Source organism: Mustela nigripes, chromosome 14 (assembly GCF_022355385.1).
Source record: "Mustela nigripes isolate SB6536 chromosome 14, MUSNIG.SB6536, whole genome shotgun sequence".
Classification (NCBI taxonomy): Eukaryota; Metazoa; Chordata; class Mammalia; order Carnivora; family Mustelidae; genus Mustela; species Mustela nigripes.
Window position 1 is genome coordinate 10,972,697 of NC_081570.1, and position 13,853 is coordinate 10,986,549.

At 56.4% G+C, this 13,853-nt stretch overlaps 1 protein-coding gene across 7 annotated transcripts in view; it reads left to right on the forward strand.

Annotated features, from left to right (window-relative positions):
• Positions 1–7,752: 7,752 nt before the first annotated feature.
• FBLIM1 (filamin binding LIM protein 1) overlaps positions 7,753–13,853 on the forward strand; it is a 22,856-nt gene continuing 16,755 nt past the window's right edge. The window contains exons 1-3 of one of the 7 annotated variants that reach the window (XM_059376271.1): positions 7,754–7,823; positions 9,292–9,418; positions 13,700–13,756. The gene's annotated coding sequence lies outside the window, so the exon portion shown is untranslated. Of the gene's footprint in view, positions 7,824–8,951; positions 9,264–9,291; positions 9,419–9,751; positions 9,854–13,699; positions 13,757–13,853 lie in introns of those variants that run through there. The other 6 variants (XM_059376272.1, XM_059376275.1, XM_059376270.1 and 3 more) reach the window with 6 other exon arrangements.

Here is a 13,853-nt window from a genome sequence, read left to right on the forward strand (position 1 = left end):
GCTAGGGGGTGTCCGGGGGACTACGGTGGTCAGGTTGTCCGGGAGTGACAGAGGACACCCAGGGAGGAGGTGAGGCGAGAAGGTTCTTGGAGGATTCCAGGTTCTGGCGAGCCTTGCTTCTCAGCAAAGGCCACCATGGTCACCCAAAGGTTACTGCTTCCAGACAGACAGCATCTGGTATAGGATTCTCTGCTCCCACCCCCCCGGGGCACACCTGGGACACAGAGGCAGGCTGGCCCCAAAGTTGGACAAGGTGGCTTCAGCTCCTTCCTCCAGAAATGGCCACCTCAAACCCAATCTCTGATCCCTTACTCCCCCTGCTCTACCCCCAGGAAGGCCTCTCAGCTGCAAAGTAGCTGAGGTGGGGGGAAATGCCTGTGGTTGCCCCTCCCCCAATCCAGGGGAGCCCCCCTCTGCCTGGGAGCATGTTCAGTTCCCTCTGGGCAGGAAACTTGCCCCAGTCTGGGAGGAAATGGCTCAGTTAGCTGGGCACACGGCCAGCCCTTGCCAGACCCAGACTGGGCACTGGGTTCCGACTCAGGCCCAGTGTTTTTGCTGGAAGGTTCCCTGGCCTCCTGGCCCCCAACGCAGCCAGAGACCCTGTGGGGACAGTGCTGGGAAGGGATTAGATTTGGCGGTCCTTTCCTTTTTATGGACACAGGGACCATTTCCAAACAAAAACTGAGCCACGTGGGTTGGAATAGGATTCTTTTCTTATCTATTAAATTATTTTTGTGAAAAGTCTGACAAGGGTATAAAAATTAGATCACTCTAAGTGAGGCATTTAGGAAATCTCCATACCAAACAAAGAAAAACAGGCCTGAAGTCCAGAGAGCGGAGGAAATACAGAAGGTCTGGTCTGGAGTGGAGTGTGCAGCTGGGACTCATTCTCCTCCAGAGACCATGAGCTCCCGAATCCTGGGCCCAGACCAGCAGCCTTCTGAGGAGGTGCGAGACCAGGCTCCCCAGTCTCTACTAAGAGAGAATGGTAACCTCCAGCTGGGATTGGGGTGAGCCAGACTCCTCCCTCCTGAGCCCCCTACTTCTGGCTCTTCTGAGCTATGGCATTGCCCCTTTGGGCCTCCTGTGTGCCTTCCCATATTTGCTCATTCACAAGTAATTCCTGAACATCTGCATGGGGCCAGGCTCTGGGCTAGAAAAGATGCAGAAGTAACAGCCATGCTACCAAGAAACAAAGCTGGGTAAGGCGATAGAGTGGCAAGAGCTTGGGGCGAGCGGGCTAAGGAGAGTGTGTGTGTTAGCCACAGCTGCATAACAAGCAGTCCCAAAATTAAGCAGCTTAAAACAACAGATACTAATTGTCTCCCTCGTTTTTTTTTTTTTTTTTTTTTTTTTTTTTTTTTGAGAGAGAGAGTGTGTGTGCTTGAACAGGGTAGGGGGCAAGAGGAGTGTGGAGAGGGAGAGAGAGAATCTCAAGCAGGCTCCATACCCAGTCCAACACGGTGCTCTATCTCACAACCCTGAGATCATGACCTGAGCCGAAATCAAGAGTCAGATGTTTAGGGACGCCTAGGTGGCTCAGTTGTTAAGCAGCTGCCTTCAGCTCAAGTCATGGGTCCTGGGATGGAGCCCCAGGTGAGCAGGGAGCTTCTCCTCTCCCTCTCCTGCTCTCTCTGCTTGTGTTCCCTCTCTCACTGTGTCTTTCTGTGTCAAATAAATAAATAAAATCTTTTTTTATCTTTTTTTAAAAAAAAATATTTTATTTATTTATTTGACTGAGATCACAAGTTGGCAGAGAGAGAGAGAGAGAGAGAGAAGGAAGCAGACTCCCTGCCAAGCAGAGAGCCTAATGTGGGACTTGATCCCAGGATCCTGAGATCATGACCTGAGCTGAAGGCAGAGGCTAAACCCACCGAGCCACCCAGATGCCCCAAATAAATAAAATCTTAAAAAAAAAAAAAAAGAGTCAGATGTTTAACCATCTGAGCTACCCAGGTGCTCCTACCATCTTTTTCTATGGGTTGGGTCCCACAACCTGGAAGGGTCCTCTGGCTCAGGTTCTCCTCACAGACCAAGTCAGGATGTTGTCCAAGGCTCTGGTGTCATCTTAAGGTTTGACCCAGGTAGGATCTAATTCCAAGCTCACTCACATGGTTGTTGGCAGGGTTCAGTTTCTTGTGGGCTACTGGACCGAGAGTCTCTGTTCCTCTCTGGCTGTTGGTGGAGGTGTCTGTCCTTTGTTCCTTGCCACAAAGGCCTCCCCACAGACAGCTCACAATATGGAAGCTGGCTTCCCTCAGAGCAAGCCACGGAGGGAGAGAGAAAGAGAGAGGACAGCAGGACAGACGTGATAATCCTTTTGTAGCCCAATGTTAAAGGCAACACCTATTGTTTTTGTTGTATTCTATGGATTAGAAGCAAGTATCTGAGTCTCGCCCACCCTTGAGAGGAGGGGATTACACACGGGAAGGGCAGAAGGTGTGGAACCTTGAGGGCCATCGTTAAAGCTGCCTTCCACAGAGGGCTTCTCTGAACCGACAGAGGGAGTAAGCTAAGCAAGATGCTGAGGGAAAAGCGTGCCTGGCTGAGAGAACAGCATGAGCAAAGGCCCTGAGGTGGCAACAAGCTGAGAGTATTGTAGAAACAACAGGAAATTTAGTGTGGCTGGAGCTTCAGAGAGAATGGAGTGTCAGGAATGAGGTCGTGGAGGTGGGCAGGGACCATGTCACTCCAAGGTGGGGTGGTGACGGTTAACCAGCAGAAAGTTTGCACAAGAGAGTGATGTAATGTGACTTACATTTTTTTTTAAAGATTTTATTTATTTATTTGATAGAGAGAGATCACAAGTAGATGGAGAGGCAGGCAGAGAGAGAAAGAGAGAGAGAGAGAGGGAAGCAGGCTCCCTGCTGAGCAGAGAGCCCGATGCGGGACTCGATCTCAGGACCCTGAGATCATGACCTGAGCCGAAGGCAGCAGCTTAACCCACTGAGCCACCCAGGCGCCCTGTGACTTACATTTTTAAAGGAGTCCTCTCCTAGCTGTTTGTAGAATAGTGCAGGAACAGAAAACCACTTTAGGAGCATTTAGAATTACCCAGGTGAGATGATAATAACCCTGGGAATAGCCCAGGGTTTGGACCAAGATGGTAGCCATGGAGGCAGCCGGAAGTGGCTGGAGAGGATGGGATGCGTGGACATGGATGTACGGTGAAGAGCTCGTAGGACTTCCTGATCAATTAGATGTGACTTTGAGAGAATGACATGAATCCAGGGCTCTTAGCTTTTCGGCCTGAAGAACCCGGTGAATGAGGTAGGAGGCATCGGGGGCAGAACCGGACCTTCTCACGCAGGCACCGTCGGCATCATGGTGTATGATGAGGTCTGGGTCTCCAGGGGCCTCACTGACAAAGAGCTGTTGACCCTGAATCCTCAGCTTTCCGGGGGAGTTCCCAGACCAAGGGAGTGGTAGGGAAGCCCGGGCGCTGAGGCGTCTGAGGGGCTCCAGAAAGGTCCGTGTGGCTGAGCAGAGGGGCAAGGGTCGCAGCAGTGGGAGATGCTGTCACGGAGGCTGGCCATGGCCAGATCACCCAAGGTCACAGGAGGGCTTGGCGCGTTCCCCCCACAAGCAGCAGGTGCCCCAGAGAGGCTGTGTGGGGGCCCCGGGAAGATCACATGCTTTCTCTAGCGAGATGGTCTGGCCATCAGAGTGGAGATGTGTTGTGAAGGAATGAGAGCAGGGCCAGTCCAACTTTAAAGGTTCCCCTTTAGGAAAAAGAATAAAAAATCGGTATTAGTGATAGAACGATAAAGGAAGACGTAAGAGATTGCTGGAGGCCTGCGGACTGGGTTCCTTCTTCTGACATCTCCCTGGGCAGTGTGCCAGGAGCATTTAATGGAAAATGCTTCCTGAGTGTGATCTGGCCGCCTCCCCTCCCAGAACACTCTGGAACTCCCAGCAACCCTCAGAGGGGCCCTACAAGTAGGAGGCCACGCAGTCACCGTAAACCCACCTTGGCTAAGAGAGAAGTAGGGAGGCCAGTTGGGGGTAAAGAGGAGTCCCAGGGACTGCGGTGCTGAGACAGACGAAGCCAAGGATGGAGGCTCCCAGTGGGGATGGGGGTTCAAGCAGGGGGACGGGGTCGCTGAGGTGTTTGGCCAGGCGCTCAGCCTTGGCAAGAGGCCGAGGGCTTGGGGCAGTCCCAGGGACCTCAGGGACCTGACTGACACCAGGATTTCCCCCTCTCTGTCTGAGAAGGAGCTCTGACCTTTAAGACTGGGAGCCCTCCATGACCCAGCCCTCGCTCTGGAACCGGTGTTGATTTGCTAAGCGATGGCAAACCGTGGGAACACACCAGCCCAGACAGGGTCAGCTCGGCCCCCGGACCAGGAAGGGATTAAGACCCAGACAATGTTGTCACAACCAGGTCTGGGAGGCTGTGTGGCCCAAGTGCATGCAGGCTTGGGGCCTGAGAGGAGGGGAATTTATGCGGCTATAATGTGGCCCAGTCTGCTCCCCCTTTGTTGCTTTTGTTTTGTTTTTTAAGATTTTATTTACTTATTTGACAGAGATCACAGGTAGGCAGAGAGGCAGGCAGAGAGAGAGGGGAAGCAGGCTCCCCGCTGAGCAGAGAGCCCAATGCGGCTCGATCCCAGGACCCTGAGATCATGACCTGAGCCCAAGATGGAGGCTTAACCCACTGAGCCACCCAGGCGCCCCTCCCCCTTGGTTTTTAAACATTTCCCTACACACTTGGAATGAAGTTCATTTACTAACCTTGTGACGTTGAGCAAGTTATCATCTGTGCTCAGTTTCCTCATTTGTTGAGTGCCCTGAGCAGATGGTGAAGGTCGGGCACGTAGCCCGGAGGCTGACTGTGGGCTCCATTCCCCTCCTGCCGGCTCACCAAGGAATGATAACTCAGTCCCAGCCCGGCCCCTGAGTCAGGTGGTGGGGAAGGAAGTGCTGATTCAGGCAGCCGAAGCAGGAACCCATCTCAGGGGAGGAAGGGTGTGATGACCTCCCCCACCATCCTGTCCACTAGAGGAGCACATTTGCATTTCACTTGCAAGGAGCTGTGAATATGTCAACTCTTCTCTACGGAGGGATGACAACCCTGTGCTATGGATTTTTTCATGCACCTGTCTCCAGCCTTCAGAGCAACCTGGGAGGAGTTGACTTTTCTCTGTCTCCTCAGGAGAAAACCCTAGGTACAGAGAGATCACATGACTTGCTCAAGGTCACAGAGCTAATAAGTGGGAGAGCCAAGATTCAAATTCGAGGAGGTCTGATTCCAAAGCCCAAGCCCTTGACAGCTCAGCACCCATCACTACTTGTATGTGATTTGCCTATGAAGCTACTTAAGACCTCCAATTCCAACTCGTATGTTTCATAGGAATTACTAGGTCCCTACTATGCGCCAAGCATCATGCTGGGTGCTGGAGACCCAGAAAGCAATGAGACACAGCCCTGCTCCTAGTGTCATGGGGGAAAGCATAGTGGTGCATCCCAGCAGTCTTGGGCTACATCTAGGAGATGCACATGACTCCTAAGCCTGTCTGGAGGAATCAGGACAGGCTCCTCCAAAGTGGTGACAGGGATGCAGTTTGCCAGGAAGAGGAGGTGGAGATGATCCAGCCCCATGGGGCCTCACCAGTCTTCACCATGACTTTGCTTTAAGCAACAGAAACACAGTTTTAACTTGTCGAAGACAAGGCAAGAAAAAAGAGAACTCATGGGCTCCAGAGGTCCAGAGGGAAGACTTCAGGCATAGCTGAATCCAGCAGCCTAAGTGATGAGATCCTCTATCCCCTGCCCTCTGTGTTGGTCCGAGTGCTCATAAAAAAATGGTGCCAAGCTTGCATTCTGGTAGCCTGGAAAGATGCTGCCTCTTTTTAAATAGTTCCAGCCAGGCACAAAGAGTGGGGGCGGGGTTGCTCAAACAGAAATTAGATACTGTGACCAGAATCCGGGGAAGTGATGCTGGCTGACAGGAGCCATGACGTCCCTTGGATTCTCCAGTGGAACCAAGTCTCTGCCTTACCTTCTGCCCTTTGTTCATCTCGCGGGATCTCCCCAGACCTCTGTCCTCTACCTGCTGGGGAGAGGAAAGGAACTCCTCTTCGAACACCTGCCAAACACCAGGCATATTTAGCCACATTCGTCCATCGAATCCTCACAGTGAAGCCCAGGTGCCCCAAGAGGAAACTGATTTGCCCAAGGTAAGCGACTGACCAGTGGCAGAGCCAGACTCACAGATCCTGATTTGACGCCTATCTGTGCTTGACTGGCCACTGGTCCTGCCGCCGTATCGAGGAGCTCCCGCTTCTCAGAACTGCTCCCCCTCCTGCCTGGCCCGACACACAGTAGGTGCTCAGGGAATAAGGGTTGAGCTGATCTGACTCCCAACGGGCAGAGCAGAGGATGGAGGAAGGAGCAGGGACAGAGCCAGGACGGCGAGGCCCAGGGAAGCTTCTGAGGCTGTTCGCTAAGAAGTGGACGTGCAGCCCCACCCCGGATGTACAACTTCATGCAGCATTATATCTGGGCCCCACCCCCACCAAAGGCTGGGGCTCCGATCTGGCCCCCGCGGAGCGGGTCAAGGGGACGGGCCACTGAGCAGACAGATGCTTCCCTTCATCAAGGTCTCGGGGCCAGCGGGGGCTGTGTGGCTCTGGGAAACTTGTCCCTGTTCCTGGGTCTAGTTGCAAAGCGTATGGACTGTGTGAACAGAGGCGAGGGGGACGTGAAAACAGCAGGCAGTACCCTTAGTGGGCAAGGACCAGGGGTCAGGCCCTGGGGGTCCTTTCAACCCCTCCATCCCTAACAATTTGGCAAAAGGAAGCATTCATGTCTCCAGGGGAGGGTATCTAATCCAACCCCGCTGTTCTTGTTTTTGTTTTTTGAAAGAATTTACTTTTAAGTAATCTTTGCACCCAATGTGGGACTCGAACCCATGACCCCAAGAACAAGAGCTGCATGCCCCCCGCACTGAGCCAGCCAGGTGCCCCTCCCTTATGTTATAGGTGAGAAAACAGAGCCTCAGAGAGAGAAAGAGCTTGTCCAAGGTCAGAGCCAGCACCAGAATGCTGGGAGTTAACCTGAAATCTGACCTTAAAGCCTATGTACTGGGTCCCTGGCCCTGGAATGTCCTCCCCTGCTCCTCCGCTTTCCGCCCCACGGAGAGGCCTGTCCTACTGTCCCTGCAACTCTTATTCTGTGTAGGCCCCTGATTCATTTGTTCATAGCACACATCAACATTATATTATGGTCACGGTGATATCGTGGTCATTATTATATTAGTTTGTGTTAACGCTGATGTCCCCCACCTTTCCGTAAGTTCCGTGGGGGACGAGGATGGACTGTGTCTGACCTGATTCCCTTGAGCTCCCTGACTTGTTTTAGCACAGAGGTGCTCAACAAAGTTTGCTGGATCTAAGCTTTCTGTGGGCAGCAGGGGCATGTTCCCCTCAGACTGGGCAGCAGCAAACATCCACACTACCCTGGTTCTGTCCCCTGAACCTCTCCCCCCCCCCATTCCCTGCCACCCCGGATCTCAGCGGCCACAGCCCTAATAAAAGATTGAGCCACTTTGCTCAGCTGCTTGGAAGAGAGCTGGTCCAAGGCTGGCAGGACAGGAGGAGGGAGCAGGGGCTCTCTGAGCCCGCAGACAAAGGGCATGTGTTCCCATCCAGCACACTTCCTGGGTTTCCCTTACAGGAAGCTTGGCACCTGCCAAGGTGACACGGACACCCCTCCGCCCTCTGGGTGGGTGTGGGGTGTGGGACTGCCTTCCCCAGAGTGCTGCTCTCCACCCAGGCTCAGCGACAGAGGTGGAACAGGCAGCCAGGGGTGCTGGACAGCAGGTGAGTGGTGACAGCTGGACCCCCCACAGAGCCCTTCCATCTTCCAGCTTCCCAGCCAGTCTTAGCTCCCAGCAGATGCCTGGAGGCCTGGGCCCTAGAGGGAGTCAGGGTGACTTTGGATGAGGCCTCAGATCAACTTTTGGTGCCTCACTGTTCCATCTACAGAGCAGTGAGGTGAGTGGCTCAGGGGATATCATGACGACATCGAGGGAGGGCAGCTCCATTTTGATCTGTTTTAAATAAGCTTCTGGGTCACCAAGCACTTGAAAAGGGGGTTCTAGAGCTTAGAGTATTTGCAAACCCCTGGATCACACCTTCCTCCTTAAGGTGCCCCCCATCCCTGGCAGTCAGCAGCCCCCTCCTTCTTCCTGGGGAAGTCCTGGGGCAGTGTGCTCCAAGCAGTGGTGCAGGCTGGGGAGGGAGCCTGATCAAGGCTCCCGCAGCCTGGGGTCTGAGTCTCCTGGGCCCCACAGGGCTCTACATCTCAGCTTCCACATTGTGGGGGAGGGGGTAGGTGGAGGGTTCCTCTGACACTGGCTGGCTTGGCCCTCGGGTATGGCCTTGTGCCTCTCTGGGCCTCAGTTTCCTCAACTGAGAAGCAGAAATGACCATTCCTGCCACACAGGGCTGTCCTGGAGATTCCATGGAGAGATCTATAGGTCAGGGGCCTGCCACCTGGGAAGCCTCTACCTGGGGCTACTGTTGTCGTTCTTATGGAGTCCCGAAAGGCTCGAAACTGGGCAAGGGATTGAGAAATGCTGGGATGAGGAGGAGGAGGAGGGGTGGGGGAAGGAGGGGGGTACCCAGGTGCCCGCCTCACGACCTCCAAGAGCAGCAGCCCCAGAGCCATGGTGATTGCAGCTTTGGCCCTGGGGGAGAGCTCGACCCTGCCTGGCCTGCCCCCAGATGGCGCTGGGTCCCACACTCCTCTGGCCTCAGCAGAGGCTTTAATCAAAAGAACAATCTGTTTGCCTCTGAATCAGACCCAGATTCCTTTTCCCAGCAATGTTCCCCGGGCCTCCAGGGACCCAGGCGGCCCATCCCGGCTCCATCTCCTGTCCCAGGGCCCAGGCTCTGCTTCCTCCTCCCCCTTCTCCTCTGGCTTGGGTCGGGGAGTGCAGGAGGTGGGAGGGAGGCAGAGACTGGAACCAGGGTTGGCAAAGCAGGTGACCCAGACTGCCTGCTGGGCCCTGTCTACCAGGCTGCCTGGGAGCCTGTGCCCCCCCCAACCCCCTTCCCCTGGGTTGGGGCTGGGACCCCACTGCGGAGGGCTTAAGGGTCCACCCAGGCAGTGATAGCAGGTCAGGACAGCAAGCAGAGATGACCTACTCCGCTGGGCATCTGAGACCTCCAGGCAGGGTCACCCCCTAAGAAGGCCCACTGACCACCAGTGCTCTTCTCTCTGTCAGTGCCGTCTTTTATCTCGGCTGAGCCCCAGCGGTAAGCAGCCTTTACCCCCATTTTACAGATAAGAACCTGAGACTCCAGGAGGCGGAGTGCCTGCCCCGGGGTCAGGGAATTGTTAGTGAATGGCCCGAGGAACTCGGGTCCACCTGACACCTAGGACCCTGGGAGATCTCAGGCCAGACTCAGGTGTAAGTACCCGCCCCCCCCCCCCCCCCCCGACGGCGCAGGTGGGGCCACCAACCCAGGAGACCTAGGGAAGGAGGAGGGGGAAGGACCGCGCGGGGCACACAAAGGCCCCCGGGGGTGGGCAGCCGGGGAGGCCTCCCACCCCAGGCCCGGGCCCAGAGGACGAGAGGAGGGGTCCAGGGAACAAAGGGCGGGCGCCGGGGGCGGCGCGGGGTGCGGCCGGGCAGGTGGGGGGGGCAGGTAGGGGCCGCTTCCGCCGGCGGGAATCCCGGGCCCCCTCCCCCTAAGCTTCACCTTTTATGGTAAGGCGGCCGGGGCGGCGGGGCGGAGGGAGCCGAGGGGGCGGGGAGGGCGGAGGGGGCGGGAGGCTCCGCGCCGCTCGGGGCTCAGCTCGCTCGGGCGTCCGACCGGAGCCGCAGGGGGCGCGGGCGACGCAGGTAAGCGGGGCGCGGGGCGGGGGGCGCGGGGCGAGCGGGGCGGCCGTCCTTCCGTCCTAGCCCCGGCCACACACAGGTGACAGCGCGGGCGGCCCCGGGCCGGAGCCCCTCCCCGCCCCCCCGCCGGGACCCCAATTCCGGCGCTCCTGCAGGGGGTCCGCGGGAGGGCGGGGGTGCCGCCTTGGGTCCCGGCCCCCGGTCTCTGTCCCTGGAGCGGGGGTAGGGCTGGTGTCCCTGCCCCGGAGCGGATCGCCGGGGGAAGAGGTGGGCAGGGCGGAAGCTCCCGCACAAAGAGGACAGCGTCCCGCACATGGATCGAATTAAAGTCCCTGGCGGCGCCCCACAGTGACCCGGCCAGCCGCCCGCCTGGGCTGCTTGCGGGAGGGCGCCGGGTTTCCGGAGCTCCAGGGAGCTCCGGGCCCCTTCACCCAGCCCGGGTCAGGCGAGGGGAAGGAGGGGCCCCAGGGCCGCCCCTCTCTGGGGCCTTAAATCCCGGTCGGGGGCTGGGAAGGGGTGTGCCGTGGGGCATCTGGCGGGGATCCTACCCAGCCCTACTCTGGGGACCCCGGGAAGAGCCCGGGCAGCTCCCAGAATCCTGCTCTTAATGTCGGAAGCCAAGTCGAGTCCTCCCAGCCCCCCCCCCCCCCCCCCCGCCCGCCCCCCCCCCCCCCCCCCCCCCCCCCCCCCCGCCCAGGCCAGCCTGGCCCCTGGGGGCTCCTCCCCATCAGGGGCTGGGTAACCAGCTTGCCTTCTCTTTGGACCTACCTAGTACCAAGATCTGGAGCGCTCTCTCTCCTTGGATCCTCTGAGCCAACCACCTTTCAGGACAGACTTTTTTATTCTCACTTTAGGAAAAAACTGAGGCCCAGAGAGGGCCAGTAACCTGCTGTGGGTCACCCAGCAGGGAAGAGGTGGGGCTGGGTGTGACTGCAGCTCCCTGTGTTTCCTTGGCTTCCTTGAGGGGAGAGGGAAAGGGAACCCCTACCTAAGGCTGCAGGGCCCTCTGCTGGGTCTGCATGGTCTCCCTCCTACCTCCAGCGAAGTGTCATTCTGAACCAAGCGTAGATTGCTTTGTCCAAGTATTAGAGAACAAAGCTTACAGGTGCTTCCAGAAGTTTTTGGAGGGGGTTAGAAGGAGTAGGAAGGAAGGGGAAGGGGGGGGGGGCACTACCGGGAGGACCGCCAGCTCAGCCAGCCTGTCCCCTGCCCCGGGCTGCTGCCTAAAGCTGGGCTGGGTGGCTGGCTGGCTGGATCTCAGCCTCCTTCCTTCCTCTTGACAGGAAATGACTTTCTTTCCCTTTGTTCCCACTTTCTCTGCTTACCCAACTGGATCTCAGATTCCCCCTCTGCGGGAGGAAGGATGGGGGCAGAGGGTCTCCGGGGTGCGGCTGGCCGGTAGCCTCTCAGGGAGCTTTCTCCCACATACCCCCCTCTGGGGTGACCTGGGGGCAGTGGGACCTGAAGGAGGCCGAGGCTCTCTCTCCTAGCAGCCCTGGGCCTGACTGACAGGCTTTGAAAATCCCCAGGGGTGGGGGTCCCCTGGGGCCTAAAGTCCCTGAAGGAACTGCAGGGGGGGATGGGGGGGGGGGCGTGAAGCTGGCCAGCTGTGAACATCTGGCGTCAGAGCTAGGACATTTGCCTTGGATGTTTTCCGAGAAAACCACAGATCTGACTTCCCGGAGGGGTGGGCTGGGGTGGAGTGGGGGTCAGAGCAGGGTCGGAGGGAGGTGGAGGGGGCATTCACAGCAGTCTCTGGGGATGAGCCCAGAATGTACTGGCCACAAGAAAATCTATCTGGATTGGGCTTTTCTTGGATGAGAACAGCCCCAAGGATTTGGAGGCGCCCGTACCATCCAGGGAAGGAAAAGTGTGTCATCTCAGGTCCAAGGACTCCCCCCTCCTCCGGGACCCGGGTCAAATGATGCTCAGATAGAATTCTGAGTCTGCCAAGGCTGCTAAGATGACCTGGAAAAGTCCCTTAACCTCTCGGGGCGTCCCATGGAACCACCTGTAAAGTGGGGACGTCAGGGGATGTGTTGCAAATAAGGTGTGTTTAGAGGCTCAGAAAGCGTGAGCCGCCGTGCCTGGCACAGAGCAGGCCCTTGGTCAGTCGGTGCCCTTGCTGTCGTTTCTTGGACGTGACTCTCTGAAAGCTGCTGACCACAACAGACTCTCAATCTGGTAACAAAGTGTAAAGCCAAAGTGTCAAACCATACAGTTTTGGATGACGTATGACCAGGGCGGCCGAGACGAGGAAGCATATATACTCCTAAATGTCCCTTTCCTGAAGAAGAAACAAAAGGAAAGGACCTGGAAAATAACTTTTTTTTTTGGAAAATAACTTTTAAAGCTTTCTTCGGACGTTGATTTCTTTCTTACTTTCTTTCTTTCGTTTTTTTTTTTTTTTTTTTTTTTTAAGATTTTATTTATTTATTTGACAGAGATCACAGGTAGGCAGAGAGGCAGGCAGAGAGAGGGGGGGAAGCAGGCTCCCTGCCGAACAGAGAGCCCGATGCGGGACTCCGATCCCAGGATGCTGGGATCACAACGCAAGCGGAAGGCAGACACCTAATGACTGAGCTACTCAGGTGCCTGCACCTGACCCCACTTCTTGATTATCACTCACTGGATTCCTATTTATTCTCTCCACACGCCTTCGGAGCTACATCCAGATGGCTTAGCTGGAGAGTGGGTTAGAAAGAGGGGAGACCCAGCTTAGAGACCCAGCTCAAACGGGGCATCAGCCCTGGGAGCACAGGGAAAACCTTTGACTGAATGTGGTTGACTTGCCTTCCCCCGAGACCTGAGGGCCCCCACCTCAGCCTTGGCCTTGGAGGCAGCTGTTTGGGGTCACCACCTGGGGAATGGAAAATGGGCTCCTTGACATCAGGAATGCTGTCCGGCTTCCAGATCCGTGCTCTGATGCCCACGTTGGACTGGGGTCACAAAGATTACAGGCACAGCTGAAGTCACATGCAATCACTTGTGGGGAGGTAGGGGCAGACGTGGTGACAGGGCGCCGACATGTCCCGTGATGGGCTGTCATCAACCTGAGGAAGCAGACGCTGCTCCCGGGAGGGGGTCAGGAATCACGGGAGGCTTCGTGGAAAAGCTGGGCCTCTAAGAAAAAATGGACATTCGCCCTGTGGGGGCAGAGGAGGAAAAACAAGGGGGGGAACTCTCCAAGGCTGGTAAGAGAAAAAGCTGGGAAAGGGGCAGAGGTCCAGGGTAGTCAGAAAAGAAATCGAAGGGCACCGGGTTGGCTCATTTGGAAGAGTGTGCGACTCTTGATCTCAGGACTGTGGGTTCAAGCCTCATGTTGGGCATAGAGATTCCTTCAAAGTAAAATCTTTTTTAAAAAAACTTTTAGGGGCACCTGGGTGGCTCAGTGAGTTAAGCCTCTACCTGGGGCTCGGGTCATGGTCTCGGGGTCCTGGGATCGAGCCCCACATTGGGCTCTCTGCTCAGCAGGGAGCCTGTTTCCCTTTCTCTGTCTCTGCCTGCCTCCCTGCCTACTTCTGATCCCTGTAATAAATAAATAAAATCTTTAAAAAAAAAAAAAAAAGGAAAAGAAAAGAAAAGAAAGAGCGTGGATTCAAATCCCAGCTCTGCTGCTGTGTGACCCTGAACAAGGGACTTCACCTCTCTGAACCTTGGTTTCGGCGTCTGCTGGGATAGTCCTAGCACCTGTCCCCCAGCGGCTGGGAGGACTTGGAAGTGAGTGAGCTGCAAGTGCTTAGGACGGTGGGTGCATAGTAGGTTTTGACCCATAGTAGGTTTTGTCCTCTCCGCCTCCTGGACCCCAGCCCTGATGCTCTGACGGGTTGCGCTGTTTCCCTCTCACAGCAGAGCTGGCCTGGACCCGCAGGGACTTTGACCCCCCGGGGGAGAATTGGATCTTAGGTGAGGGAGGTAACTGGGGTGTGGCCCGGTGGCAGGGTGGGTGGGTGGGTGGGGACTGGAGGAGCTGCTCCTTCTCACACTTCTCGGAGGAGGAAAA